The following is a 15,781-nucleotide window of genomic DNA, read 5'->3' as shown; positions in this document are numbered from 1 at the left end:
CCCAAGAGAAAGAGATAGTAAGACCCTATTGCTGAGGACTTCACATGCCTGAGCAGCAAAGTAACTGAGAAATCAAGCTGGTGCTCTGCAGAAAACCTTCTCCCTGTAGCCCAGCCTACTGAAAGCTGAAAAAAGCCACACTGCATGCAGCCTTATGGGAGACAAAATTCACAAGTGGTGAAAACAGTGGACACTGGAAGTTTCAAGTTTTGCCAAACAGTCTAAATAACTGAATGAGTGCAATAGTGGCATGTCTGCTCTGGGGGAAAACAACTGCTATCTAATTGGACTGAAGGCCCACTCTATGGGAGAGAATACATGCCTCTTTTTGAAAACCTAATCAAAAGCCTATGATAGGGGAGATCATGAGCCTTAGGGGCATAGAGCCTGCTCTTTTCTGGATAAATGCATACAACATTCTCACCAAATTGCCCTGAATGCACTATACTTAATGTACATATTCATGTATTAATGCTAATTTCACTTCTGGTTGGAAAAGCTTCTCTTTTCAAATGGCGATGACCACTGGGACAACCCAAAATGCTATATCATGCTGAGAAGAAGGGACAGAGGAGTGTTCAGCACAGAAATATCTCACATCCTCTAATGCTCACGGTCCATTGCTGAAGAGGTTGTGGAAAGAATATAAGAATCAAAGGAAGGGTACCACTCTTTACATGCAACTGTCTGGACCGAAATTGACTTCGATATCCAAGACCTCACAGTGCCTATCAATACCTACACAAGACCTTCACAATAGGAGAAAAAGATGATGACATCAAATTAAAAGAGAGACTAATGGAGAGAGGGAGGGGATATGAGGGAGAGCAGAGTTATGAAGGGGAAAGCAGAGGAGGGGACCGAAATATCATGCTTTATTGTCTGTAAGCATAGAATACATTTTTTTTTAAGATGGTTATTACAGACTATGTTTTTCCAGTGTTTTTAAGCAAAGTTTTTTCCACTAAAGAGTCAATGCTTTGCTTTTCAGACCTCCACCAGCAGCCATTTCCACAGACCATCCAGGTTTAAGAAAAAGGGGAATGTCTCAGTCAATAGCTCTCTCAGGTTGAAGTAAATAGTCATTTCTCTATTACCTTTCCAAGCATGGTCTCTTTGTAACTAACATACATACACACTCACAACCTTCTATTATTCCATCACACAAACTGTATATTTGCTGCAATAAATACCCCACATGATAAGCAGCCTCACAAGACAGACAAGAAAAATAAAATACAATCTTTTACTCAAGGCAAAAGAATTTCCATTGTTATAAAGAAGTTTTATAAGTTTCATATCTGCCTCTAATGATGATGAAAATTATGTTAAATACCAAATACACTTGTCTAATTATACCAGGAAATACCATTTTGTATTTGCTAATGAAATGTGATGTTGTTGTATTCACTGAGAGCAAAAATAAAGTGAAGATATAACATTCTAATTACAAAAATGCAATTGGTAAAATGGTTGTATGCTTTGAACTGTAATAAAAATTAATAAAATTATGTAAATACAAACACGGTTACTGAAAACATAGCATTCTAATTTTAGAGAAGCCACACAGCATAATGACTTCAGAAACTTCAAGCCATTTTTTAACCTCTTTCTCTTCACATAGATGAGACTAATGAGGAAATGTGTATCTAAAAGGCTAATATTTGTTTTAATATATTTACTTCATTGCTCCAAGTATGAAAGCTGCCCCACATCCTTTTAGCAGTGAGGACAAAATCCTAAAATTAATATCTAAGCACAAAATTTCCATCCATGAGCATTTTGCAATCTCTCACTGATGCATTCATAAAGGTCTTAATGGCCTTACTACATAGAATCCTGCTATTATGCAGAAGCCAGAGGACACAGGACCCCTTCACTGTATGCATTTCAAGTTAGAAATAAAGAGATGCACCACACATCACTATGTACACAGAGAACATGATTTGACCTCTATGATCAAATCTAGGCTATAACCAGGTGCCTTGAAATAGGCTATTACCATGGCCAGTACTTAGCGATTCTCTACAGCAGACTTTATTCTATACTAATTTTTCATCCTCAAATCTCTTCATAATATTCATGTTGACTCAAGAAATACAGTGTCTTTAAAATTAACCTTAGGAATATATATTCTATTAAAATTTTATATAAAACATGAAACTCATTGTTAAAATTCATATAGCCTACCCTATCCATTAATTCTTTAAAATTAATGTTTTTATTGGTTATGACAGAGACCAGTCAAACAAGAAGCTTTCTAACTTTAATCACTTAACAAGAAGTAAATATGGCTCTAATCCAAATAAGCAATCTTAAAATTCCTCAAATGCTGTGTCTGTGGACCATCTGAATAAATACCATATTCTTTACCAATAGTCCTCAATGATAATTGTGCTTAGTTGTAATACTCTTACTCAAGGAGTTATAAAGTTACAAGAGATCATTTAAAAAGTTCCTACTTGCTTTATATGCAAGGAAAAAAATACTGCTTTAAGTCTTAAAATATATAATAGATAGTAGATCTTCTATTTGGTTCTGATTACATTTTGTAATCTACTGGGAGTTAATCTAAAAGCACATATCTTCTGTGTCTCTATAGAAGAAGTTTCCCCTAAGGAAGGTATAAGACTTATTCCAGCTGCAGAGGATGTGAATTTACTCTGGTAACATTGGTACAAATACATGATCAAAATTATGTATAACAATTGGGAAGATTTTTATTTTCAGCCACATTCTGGAATGTGATTATGTCAACAATGAAGGACTTGTTCTGTAAAAATATCATGTATTTTATTTTGAGCATGAATGCTTTAAAATATACCTCAAGTATATAATAGACTGTAACAAAATGGGAGACATATTAAAAACACCCAGATTAAATGTGTAAGTGATAAACACAGCACAGTGCTGCACATCTGTGCTTTGTAGTGCTTTCTAGCAATGCAGCAGAGTGAGGCATTTCATCAAACCAATTCTCACAGAAGAATCACCACAGATCAAAAGCTCTTGTTACTGTTTGTGATTGTCTAATGGTATATGGTCCAATCATAACGGACAGCTGACAGGCAGGTGTAAGAAATGAATTTTCTGCTTCCTACTGACACATCAGGGTAAGGCCCCCTGCTGTAATGCAGAAAATCTTTTATGCAAAAAAGAATACACCACCTTTCAGAACATGATTACTATTTGGAAGATTCAGATTAGGTTTTATACAGCATTTTCAAGTATTGGTACAAAATTGCACAAGAAGCAAACTCCATCTCTGCCTATGCCTACTTTGCCCCACTTAGTAATCCTGTAACTTTAAGCAAGTGCTCTTGATTCATAAAGCCTTCATTTTCCTATCTTTGAAATGGGTGAAAATAATAAAACAGGTTTTCGGTCCTAAAATAAAATAAAAACTAATGGCTATTGTTGCAGTCAGGTTCACATTGCTGGGTGAAAACACCCAACCAAGAACAGCTTGTAGGAAAAAGGTTTATTTTGCATTACAGGCTCAAGGGAAAGCTCCACAACAGCAGGGGAAAACAATGGCATGAATACAGTGTGGACATCACCTCAAGGCCAATATAAAATAGACAGCAACAGGACAGTATACCAAACACTGGCAAGAGGAAGCTGGCTAAAACACCCATAAGCCCACCCCCAACAATGTACTGCCTCCAGGAGGCATTAATTCCCAAATTGCCATCAACTGGGGACCTAGCATTCAAAACACCTAAGTTTATGAGGGACAGCTGAATCAAACCAGTACAGTTATTTATTAATTTAAGTCAAAATAGAAAAATAACATTACCCAGATAGTGTTGCAGAAATATTATCTTTTCAAGCACATAAAGGCATGATGATCATGCTAAACCACTAATCAAAAAAAATCAAATATGTTGCATAAGATAAATGTTTCAAAAGTTAATTTTAAGAAATGTTGCTAAAAATTGCAAATAGTTTTACTTTCCTTGGTGCAAAAAATCAGACAACAAGTCCTTGGGTATGTTCACTGCAGAATGCTTTTTTATTTTAAATTATTTATTTATTTATTTGAGAGCGACAGACACAGGGAGAAAGACAGATAGAGGGAGAGAGAGAGAATGGGTGCGCCAGGGCTTCCAGCCTCTGCAAACGAACTCCAGATGCATGCGCCCCCTTGTGCATCTGGCTAACGTGGGACCTGGGGAACCGAGCCTCGAACCGGGGTCCTTAGGCTTCACAGGCAAGCGCTTAACCGCTAAGCCATCTCTCCAGCCCTGCAGAATGCTTTTTAGAAATGAAGCAAACATTCATGTGTGAGGCCTATTGGTTAAGTGCAGTGGTGAATACATTTATTTTCTCATGTTATCCTCACAACTTCTCTGTAAAGCAAGCACTAATAGTACGTTTATTTAATGCTTAAGAAAACAAGCCTGGGAAATTTTCTTTTACATATTTCCTAGTTTAAAATATTTAGGGGCTGTAGAGATGGCTTAGAGGTTAAGACACTTGCTTGCAAAGCCAAGAGGCCCAGGCTAATTTCCCCAGGACCTACATAAGCTAGATGCACAAGGTGGCACATGTGTCTGGAGTTGGTTTGCAGTGGCAGGAGGCCCTGGTGCACCCATTCTCTCTCTCTCCCTGTCTTTTTGTCTATCTGTCATCATCTATCATCTCTCACACAAATGAATAATTTTAAAAAATTGTGGCAGGAGGATGCTTCAAACTTTTGGTTCTTTTAATTTTTTTAAGATTTTTATTTATTTATTTTATTTATTTATTTGAGAGTGACAGAGAGAGAAAGAGGCAGATAGAGAGCGAGAGAGAGAATGGGCGTGCCAGGGCTTCCAGCCACTGTAAACGAACTCCAGATGAGTACACCCCCTTGTGCATCTGGCTAACGTGGGTCCTGGGGAATGGAGCCTCAAGCCGGGGTCCTTAGGCTTCACAGGCAAGCACTTAACCGCTACATCGTTTCTCCAGCCCGCTTCAAACTTTTGAAAGACTTTGTTTGCCAAGCCACAGTTTTCTGCTCATTCCACCAAGAATGACAGTGCTGTGCCAGTCTATATTTAGTTCTTTGATGAGATAGACAAGGTTTATTGCCTATGAGATAGTGAAAAGAAATTTTTGAGCTAGAGATACGGTAAGAGTTTCATGCTTAGCTAGGACTGGATACTAAATGAGAGACACTTAGGTGAGTTGAGGCACAGGTGAGGAGGGATTGTCAAAGTAGGCTCCTGGGCTTTAGGAAATTGGTGTGAGAATCAAGGAAGGGCTAGGAAAAGGATCAGGCAGGTGGGCTTCCCCTGGGAGAGCCAACTATGATTAGACCAATAATAGAGGCAATGCAGAGGTTGAAAGGCAGGCTGGAGGCATGCTAGTCACCTGGGAAAGGGACCTCTGAGGGGAAGAGGCACTAATGAACATGATTTATGTGAGTTCATGTTCATGGGGCTGTATAAATGCAAGTTGTTATTGCTTGAGAAGTCTTGCATTCACCAGAAAGAAAATGTTACATAAGAGACACAGGAATAAGATATTCTGTGCAAATTAACTGGAGTTGCTATTCTGTGGCTAAGAACAGCCTTCCTCTGGCTGAGTATCCCATTACCAAGTCTGAGATGGTCAGGGGGTAGATTAGTGATTCTTTCAAGGGTGGGGAGAAAAATCTTTAAAACATGCCCTGATAGAGACAAAGGTAATGCTGGGACTGTTTAGAAGCTGGAGCTAGTTTTTCTTGGGAGGAAGTGGGGAATCAAGTGAAAGTACCTCAAGGAAGCCTCTGACCAGAGGTGAGGCCCTGTAGAGCCTGTAGAGTCAGGTCTGCATGGAGCTGTACATGGCAAAGGCTTAGAGCTGAGTGTGAGAATTGATACTGCCTCCACTGAAAAACATGAAATGTTGTACCCTTATATGCCAATGGTTCCTGTTGAGATCCATGGCATATGTTGAGGAATCTAAAAAAAAATATATTGAAGATATACCTGTCATGACTAAAGTCCTTTCTGAGACTTATATGTGCCCTTTTGTAAGTTTTAAAAATATTAACAAAATTTATATACTTGAACTATTTTTTGGTGTCTGCCACATAATATGCAAGGGATACCACTGAGCTATAACTCTAGTCCCACAAAATAAATACTTTTGATGAAGCTTAACAGGGAACAGGTCTGAAGAGGCATCCTCCAGCCTGGGACAGAAAGGACAGAGCTGGCATTAAGTATGTGATTTGATCCACTGCACCTGAAGAGAGTGGCTCTATGGTGGAGGCTTTGGCACCTTGGACGACTGGCAACCAAGAGGACTTTGGCATGGCTAGGAGAAGAGGATCATCAAAGATTTTCTGATTGATCCTGTAGACTTGGAAGAAAATTAAGGACACTATCATGGGGGGGGGGTATATTCACTAAACGTAATCTCTCTTAAAGATAGTGGTGATATCCCATTCAACTTTGTTCTTCCTCTAATGAATGCATCTTTATAGTCATATCTGTGAATGTCAGTAATCAGAAATCAACAAGTACATCCTTCAATCAGTGCTGACAATACACTAAGAAACAGTAGCAAGTTCTTAGCTATTTATAAGCATGGTACTTTTTCACTCATACTTGATATATTATATTTTTATTGCTTTCCTTGAACTACAGAGAAATCAAGAAATCTGAGTTAGTGTTTATGCCATATCATATCACAAGTAACTGTTCCAAAAATGGTAACATAAGTCTATAAGATTAATTTACTATTGAAAACTTGTAGAGTCTGATTCATATCCAAGTATCTTCACTAAAGCTAAGTTCATATTCTTAACCCATTGGGGGGTGGGCAAGAGGAGAGGATATAAAAAACAAACCAGGGAGACCTCAAAGGAGAGATAAATGAATTGAAGTGAGTCAACAAAGAGAAGATCTTAATAACCAATAGATTAAGCTTAATAAGACATAACTAAGTGCAAGAATGAAATCCAAGAAGTAAATCAAACCACAACTTTAAATTGGAACTTGACAAATGGTATACAGAAATGCAACAGAAAAGGAAATCACACAGAGCTTGTAAAGGCCTCTCTAGAAACTCTCACTAACAGAGTTAATCAGGTAGAGGACAGAACCTCATATCTTGAAGACAAGACAGAAGAAATTGATTGGGAGTCCAAAACCTCTGATAAGTTCAAAATATCATGTGAACAGAATATGAGGGAATTGTGTAATATCATGACCAAATAGCTGGATCATGGGTATGTCATAAGGGAAAGAAATTCAGGCAAAATACATGGAGAATATATTCAACAAATTATTGAAAAGTTTTCAAAACCCTCAAAAGACAGGGCCATCCACATACAAGAAGCTCACAGACCACCAGACTGGTCCAAAGAAGACACTCCCCAAAGCACATCATAGTTAAAATGATAAACAACAAAAAGAAAGAGATTTCTAAAAGCAACAAGAGTGAAACAATTACTAGAAAGATAATCCTGTTAGAATTAGGTAAGATTTTTCAATAGAAATTCTGAAAGCCAGAACTCTGGCATCCAACACAAAGTACTTCACCCAGAGAGTATCCTCCATAATCGATGGTGAAAGGAAAACCTTCCATGATAAAAGCCAGCTCTATGGTTATATTAACACAAAGCCAAACCTACAGAAAATATTTCATGGAATACTCCACAAAGAAGAGTTGAATGAATGACCTCAAGAGCCTACAAGAGGAAGAACACAGTAGCCAAAATTAGAGCAGGCACAAAGATATTCAAAGCCCATAAATGCACCAAACATCATAAAGCCTCCAACATGGCAGGGATGAAATGGAACCTCCCAGTTATAACATTGAATATTAGTGGTCTTAAGTCACTCATTAAGAGGCACAAGTTAACAGAGGGGATCAGAAAAATGGACCCGACCCATCCATCTGTTGTCTTCAAGAAACCAACCTCTCCGCTAAGGATAGACACCTCCTAAGGGTGACAGGATGGGTAATTATTTTCCAAACAAATGAAAATAAGAAATAAGTAAGTGTGGCTATGTCAACATCTGACAAAATAGACTTCAAACCAAAAGTAATCAAAAATGAAAAAGAAGGGGCTGGAGAGATGGCTTAGTGGTTAAGTCCTTTGCCTGCAAAGCCAAAGGATCCCAGTTCAACTCTCCAGAACCCACATAAGCCAAATATACAAGGAGGCACATGCATCTGAGGTTCATTTGCAGTGGCTAGAGGGCCTGGCATGTACCCTCCCCCCCCCTCCCTCCCTCCCTCTTTCTCTCAAATAAATAAATAAAATAGATTTTTTTAAAAGATTTATTTATTTATTTATTTATTTATTTATTTATTTGAGAGTGACAGACACAGAGAGAAAGACAGATAGAGGGAGAGAGAGAATGGGCACGCCAGGGCTTCAGCCTCTGCAAACGAACTCCAGACGCGTGCGCCCCCTTGTGCATCTGGCTAACGTGGGACCTGGGGAACCGAGCCTCGAACTGGGGTCCTTAGGCTTCACAGGCAAGCGCTTAACCGCTAAGCCATCTCTCCAGCCCTAAAATAGATTTTTAAAAAAGGAAAAAGAAGAACATGCTTTAGTCATCAAGGGAATGATTAAACAAAAGGATATCACAATCATAAACCTATATGTGACAAACACTGGTATACCAAAGTTTATAAAGAAAAATGTAGTTGACAACAAACCATATACAAATCCCAATACCATCATAGTAGAGAATTTCAATACCCCACTATCATCAAATGACAGATCATCCAAACAAAATATCAATAGGGAAATAATAGATCTTAATAACACTATAGATCATTTAGACCTCACAGACATCTACAGAACATTCCATCCTAATTCTATACAATACACATTCTTCTCAGCAATCCATGCAACCTTCTCCAAAATAGATCATATATTAGGTCATAAAGCATGCCCCCAAAATTTCAGGAAAATTGAAGTTACTTCCTGTATCACATCAGACCACAATGTGTTAAAGCCAGAAATTAACAAGAAGAAAAAGTGCAAAAATTACAGCAGCTCCTGGAGACTGAAAAACATGCTATTAAACAATGAATGGGTCATGGAAGAAATCACAAAGGAAATTTTTGAACTGAATGAGAATGAAAACACAATATCTCAAAATTTATGGGACACAATAAAGGAACTTATAAGGGGAAATTTCACAGAACTAAAAGTTGTCATAACAATGACCAAGAGATCTCAAACTAATAACCTAACCATCCACCTAAAAACATTGGAAAAATAACACAATCCAACCCTAAGATTTCCACATGGAAATAAATAATTAAAACCAGAGCAAAAATTGATGAATTGGAAACTAAGAAAACTGATAAAATTAAGAGCTGTTTCTTTGAAAAACAAGCAAACAAGATTGTTAAACCTCTGGCCAATTTGATAAAACAAAGAAAGAGTAATCTCAAATTAACAAAATTCAAAATGAAAAGGGAGAGGTCACAACAGAAACCAATGAAATTCAAAGAATCATCAGGACATATTTCCAAAGCCTCCATCCTACTAAATTGGGTAACCTGGAAGAAATAGATGAATTCCTAGACTCATACCACCTATCCAAACTAAATACAGAGTAGATAAAATTTCCCAAACACTCTGTTATATCCATTGATATTGAAAATGTAATCAAAAACCTCCCCAAAAAGAAAAGCCCAGGAGCTGATGGATTTTCAGCTGAATTCTACCAGACCTTCATTGAAGAAATGAAACTACTTTTTCTCAAGCTTTTTTTTTAATGTTCATTTTATTTATTTATTTATTTGAGAGTGACAGAGAAAGAGAGAGGGGCAGATAGAGAGAACGAGAGAGAATGGGCATGCCAGGGCCTCCAGCCACTGCAAACCAACTCCAGATCCGTGCGCCCCCTTGAGCATCTGGCTAACATGGGTTCTGGGGAATCAAGCCTCGAACCTTAGGCTTCACAGGCAAGCACTTGACCACTAAGCCATCTCTCCAGCCCTCAAGCTTTTTAACATAATCAGAGAACAAGAAATATCCCCCACCTCCTTCTATGAAGTGAGCATCACTCTAATACATAGCCAGACAGAGGTACAACAAGAAATCTATAGATCTATATTCCCAGTGAACTTAGATACAAAAATCCTGCCAAAAAAAAATAAAAAAATAGGAGGAATGCTCCACAATATAGGAGTGGGAAAAGACTTCCTGGATACTACCTCAGTAGCCCAGGAAATTAAACAAGCACTCAAACAGTGGGACCTCATAAATCTAAAATGCTTTAATACAGATAAATATACCAAAAATAGAGCTAAAAGACTACCCACAAATTGTGTGAAAATCTTCACCAGCTATGCCACTGACAGAGGCCTAATATCTAGAATATACAAAGAACTAAGCAATAAAAAAGAACAAACAATCCATTGAAAAAATAGGCCAGAGGGCTGTAGAAATGGCTTAGCAGTTAAGTCACTTGCCTGTGAAGCCTAAGAACCCATACTCAATTCCCCAGTACCCATATAAGCCCACTGCACAAGGTGGTGCATGGGTGCCCATTTGCAGTGCCTGCAGGGCCTGGGGTGCCCATTTCTCTCTCTCTCTCTCTCTCTCTCTCCCTCTTTAATAAATAAAATAATAAATAAAATAAATAAATTTAAAAAATATTTATTTAAATAAATAAATAAATAAAATATTTAAAATGGGCCAAAAATAATAATAAATAAAATACTTAAAAATGGGCCAAAGAACTGAATAAGGAATTCTCAAAGGAAGAAAGACAAATGGCTAATACTCACCTATGAAAATGTTCAATATCCTTAACCATGAGGGAAATGCAAATTGAAACAACTATGAGATGCTACCTTACTTTAGAAAGTATGGCAATCATTAAAAAATCCAATGGCATTAAATGTTGGTAAGGATACAGGGAAAGAGGAAACCCCATTCACTGCTGATAGAGTGAAAACTTCTACAACCACTGTAAAATAAATATGGAGACTACTGAAAAAGATGAAGATATAGCTACCAACTGACCCAACCATTCCTCCGTTGGGCATCTACCCTAAAGGCTCCAGTCTTCACTGCAAAGATATTTGCTCAACCATGTTTATAGCTGCTCAATTCACAATAGCTAGTGATTGGAATCAACCCAGATGCTCATCGTTTGATGACTGGATAATGAAGATGAAGTACATATACACAATGCAATTCTACTCAGCACTAATGAAAAATGATACAATGAAGTTTGTAGGGAAATGGACAGATTTGGAACAGATCATACTAAGCAAACTCACATCACACAAGCACAGAAAAACAAATGCTGCATGTTTTCTTTCATCTGTAGTTCCTAACTGGGAAAAACTTGAGTTGCTGGTGAACCTGACAGCAACTCCAGGGACAGATAACAGGGATAGAAGGGGCTGGGGGAGGGGGATGGGAGGGAAAGGGGAGACATACACAAAACAAAATCCAAAATGAATTGGTATCATAAAAAACTATCTCCTGGATATCAGACTAAAAGATATAACCCTCAATAGGATCATGGATGGATTGTCTGGCAAAAAGGGCACTGGAGAGGGTGGGATGAAGCCTAACCCTAAAACATTTGGCCTTGGTTTATAACTCCCAGTACCAGAAATTGTTTCCAGTAAGTCCCTGTTGCTGAAGACACCACATACTAAACATAGAGAGATCCAGCTGAATCTGGAAAGAAGCCAGCTCCCAGATGGATAGCCCATATACTGCTAAAAAGTACAACATGAGGGCTGGAGAGATGGCTTAGCGGTTAAGCGCTTGCCTGTGAAGCCTAAGGACCCCAGTTCGAGGCTCGGTTCCCCAGGTCCCACGTTAGCCAGATGCCCAAGGGGGCGCATGCATCTGGAGTTCGTTTGCAGAGGCTGGAAGCCCTGGCGCACCCATTCTCTCTCTCTCCCTCTATCTGTCTTTCTCTCTGTGTCTGTCTCTCTCAAATAAATAAATAAAAATTAAAAAAAAAAAAAGTACAACATGACCTGCTGGAAGAAAATGGCCAAAAATGTTGTGATCAAGCAGGGAACCTTGCTATATGAAAGCAACCAGCCTGACAAGATGTACATACCCATGTAATAATGGAACACAGCCTCATAGATAACCAATGACTTTTTGATTGGCTAAGATCCTCTCAATGGAAAGGAACTCATAACTGAAACTGGGAAGCAAGTCAAAATCCTATGGAGGGCTGGAGAGATGGCTTAGCGGTTAAGCGCTTGCCTGTGAAGCCTAAGGACCCCGGTTCAAGGCTCAGTTCCCCAGGTCCCACGTTAGCCAGATGCACAAGGGGGCGCACGCGTCTGGAGTTCGTTTGCAGAGGCTGGAAGCCCTGGCACGCCCATTCTCTCTCTCTCCCTCTATCTGTCTTTCTCCCTGTGTCTGTCGCTCTCAAATTAAAAAAAAAAATCCTATGGAGATCAAGATTATGGACTCTAATGAGAAACTCACTAGTTTTTGGCCAAAAGTGAGGCTATGCTATTCAAAATCTCTCTAAATTAACAATACTTGTTCCCTTAACCCCATCATGGCCTCAATCTCCACTGGAGAATTGTTTTTTCTTTTTCATAAAGCAGTGAGAACCAAGAACAACAAAAAGTTTTCAACAAGACAAGAAAGATAGCTGACTCCCTGTCTGTAGATGACCACCTCTAGCACAGCAGCTAGGACCCAGGTAAAACCACAGAGAAATTGGTGAGATAAGTAAGAGTGCTGCTTCCATGGCAAGCCTGACAACCTAAGACAAGGTGATGAAGATAGATAGTAAAAATACTCAAAATTCACCAAAGCAGAAATGCAGAAGCTGTTGAGAGCTCAAAATTGAACTAGACTTAAAGCATGCCCACAGAGGCTCAGGGAATTTGTAGAAAAGGGGCCAGAAAGTATGTAAGAGCCACAGGGTAGAAGCAAATATCCAGAGGCATTCCCTCCACTCCACACACAAACACACAATGCCTGTTCTCACAACTCAATCCACAACTCCATAGTGAATATCAGCAATCCCTTTAAGAAGGGCCCTCAGTGGAGTGGGAACAGGGACGAGGGAAATGGTGGTACCAAGACATGATGTACCCATACAAATTTTCTACCTAATGAAAAAAGAACCCATTATGGGGTTAGTTTAGTGCTACTCTGCTGCTTGAAGTAATTTTTTTTATATATTCAAGTGGAAAATGCTTTGAATCTTTAAGGAAGTCTTTCAAAAGCTATTGCAGAGAATTGTGAGGAACAAGCTTATAAAATGTAAATTAAACCCCAAATTAAAGAAATTAGAAGTATAAGAGAAACTGGGGACAAGTCCAAGTTTCATGGAACCGTAAGCTTAGAAACGTTGAAGTCCTTTTAAGAAAGAAATTAATTATAATTACAAAGTTATACAAAAGTGAGTCCTTTCAAATAAAGCTAGTAGGGGTCCAGGTAATAAGGGGTGCTGAAAATCATCATTAGCTTCACAATAAACCCAAATGATGAGTCACACAGCACAGAGGCCCAAAATCTTTTTGCTAGAATAAATTAAAGGTTTTTCATAATTAGGCAATAGTAGAGGTAAGTTGGCATTAAAATTGATGTATCAAAATGATTCCTGTAAGCAGCCAGGAGCCAGGATACAATAACCTTCTAGGAGCTGAGGATAAATCAGAGGTAATTCTATAGTTCAAAACATTAGCATAATTCATTAGAAAATAACATGATATTACCTTATAAAGTTAAACATTCAATTGTTCTGTTCCTGTGTGTGTGTGTAAGAAAATTGCACAGATCTAGCAGTAGGCATTTATAAGAACATTTAGAGCAGCTGGATGTGGTGGTGCATGCCTTTAATCCCAGAACTTGGAAGACAGAAGGATCACTGTGAGTTAGAAACAAGCCTAGGCTGCAAAATATGTTTCAGATGAACTTATGCTAGAATGAGACCCTGCCAACCCAAACAAAGAATATTCAGAAAAACACTGTTTCTAATAGCAAATAATAACAATAGCCTACATATCCACTGCCAGAATAGAAATAATTGTAATTTACTCAGTCAGTAGAATATCAGACATTAAAAATACACAACAATATGGATCAATATTAGCAACCATAAGACTAAAGTAACAAAGAGGAAAAGTACAGGAGACTACGTAAGTAAAATGTCACTTTAATAAAATTCAAACCCAAAGTGCACAAATAACTTAGAGATACACACATGAGTGGTGAAATTAATTGTTTAAACAAGGAAAATGCGTGTACAAAATTCTCTCAGGAGAGTAGATGATGACAGGGAACAGAGACCTAGGCACAATGACTCCAGTAGTATCATACACTGAAAGAAGATGGTGCCACTAAAACTGTGTTATGTAACTTAGGTTAATACTTTGGCTCTATCACACATAGATTGTTTTGTCAAATTATGTATGCAATATTTTAACCAATTAGAATAAAATCCAAATACAAAATATTTTAATTATGTCTCATGGATTATTTTTATGTCTTATGTTTTTAGTGTTCTCTTCACTTTGTCTATCAATCCCTGTCTTCAGAAAAATAATACAATTAAAACTGAAGTTTTGTTTAAATTATTTGAGTCTTCACTGATTAGCTCAATAGAGCAGATGTACAGTATGAAGCATGCATGCCTTGTATGTGTATATACATCCTTCAGCTATCAAGTTGTTGCTGATTCCCACATCATCCCAAAAGCAACTATCCTGAGTGTGCAGTAGCCACTCACAGCAACCTTCCTGGTAGTGGATGCAGCCTGTAGTTTATATGGAATTCCCTAGGGGACCCTGGAGACAGTTTCTTGGAGAATATTTGTTCTTGATCTCATGCTGTCTCCAACCTAGGCTCTGGTCAAGTATATGGAGAGCTTTAGAGAAGTCCCAGGTCACAGTGGCCAGGGACTACATTAGCTAGGTCATCATTCTCACCCACACCAAGCTGCAAAACAAGGGGTATGTATGTGATTGAGGCCCAACATAGGGCCAAGTTCAAGTTTTCTGGCTGCCAAAATATACATATCTCAAAGAAGTGGGGTTTTACCAATTTCCATGTTGGTGGATTTAAAGACATGGTAGCCAAGAAATGGTTCACCCTCAATGTCAGGTCATACATATCCCAGTCATTATTCTTGAGACAAGTAGCAAGCTCTGTATTCATGACACTGTAAGAGCTTATATTCTTGAATACCTCACTAATCATGTTTACTAATAAATCTCACATACAATCCAAAAAAGTATATCTCCTAATATACAAAACAAATGTCAACAAGCCTCAGCTTACCCTTGTGCCAGGGCTCCCCACTGATGCAGAACAGATTCCCTTCCTGAACAGAACACTATGCCTTAGTCTTTTGAGCCAGTGTCCCTCATACCTTGTAGCTCCTTCCCTGACGTTTAGCTTGGCATAAACAGGTTCTTTGAGCTGAGTCATTCTCTATCTATTTCTAATCCTATATACACTTATACCAGTTTTACAATGAATCAAGACGGTTTAAGCAACTAGTCATCCTGGCGTTCTATTTGTCTCAAGGACTAGCTTAATGCTAAACACTTCTCTAGGCTCTAAACTCTGTTCCACTCCTCAGATTTAACTCTCAGGAAGGCATCTCCTACTCACGAAACTAAACTTGGTTGCTGTTGTTTATTGTGCATTAAAACACTCTGCTTAACAATTATGTTTCTTTCTATAGTAATTTAATATTCTTGGTGTACAATGATGATAGTCTGTCTCAACTACAGGAATATGAATTTTATAGGATAGTACTTTGTCTACCTTTTTAAACCTTTGAAGAATTATTTAAATTTCTATTAACTGATAGATTAAAAATGTAAC

The 15,781-nt window shown here is 38.2% G+C and overlaps 1 pseudogene; it reads left to right on the top strand.

Moving 5' to 3' along the window:
• Nucleotides 1-14,603: 14,603 nt before the first annotated feature.
• Nucleotides 14,604-14,748, top strand: LOC123462592 (annotated as a pseudogene).
• The last annotated feature ends 1,033 nt before the right edge of the window (nucleotides 14,749-15,781 follow it).

The sequence above is a fragment of the Jaculus jaculus genome, chromosome 7 (genome assembly GCF_020740685.1).
Source record: "Jaculus jaculus isolate mJacJac1 chromosome 7, mJacJac1.mat.Y.cur, whole genome shotgun sequence".
Taxonomy (NCBI): domain Eukaryota; kingdom Metazoa; phylum Chordata; class Mammalia; order Rodentia; family Dipodidae; genus Jaculus; species Jaculus jaculus.
Note: the sequence above shows the minus strand (reverse complement) of the source record. Positions and strands in the feature narration are given on the sequence as shown.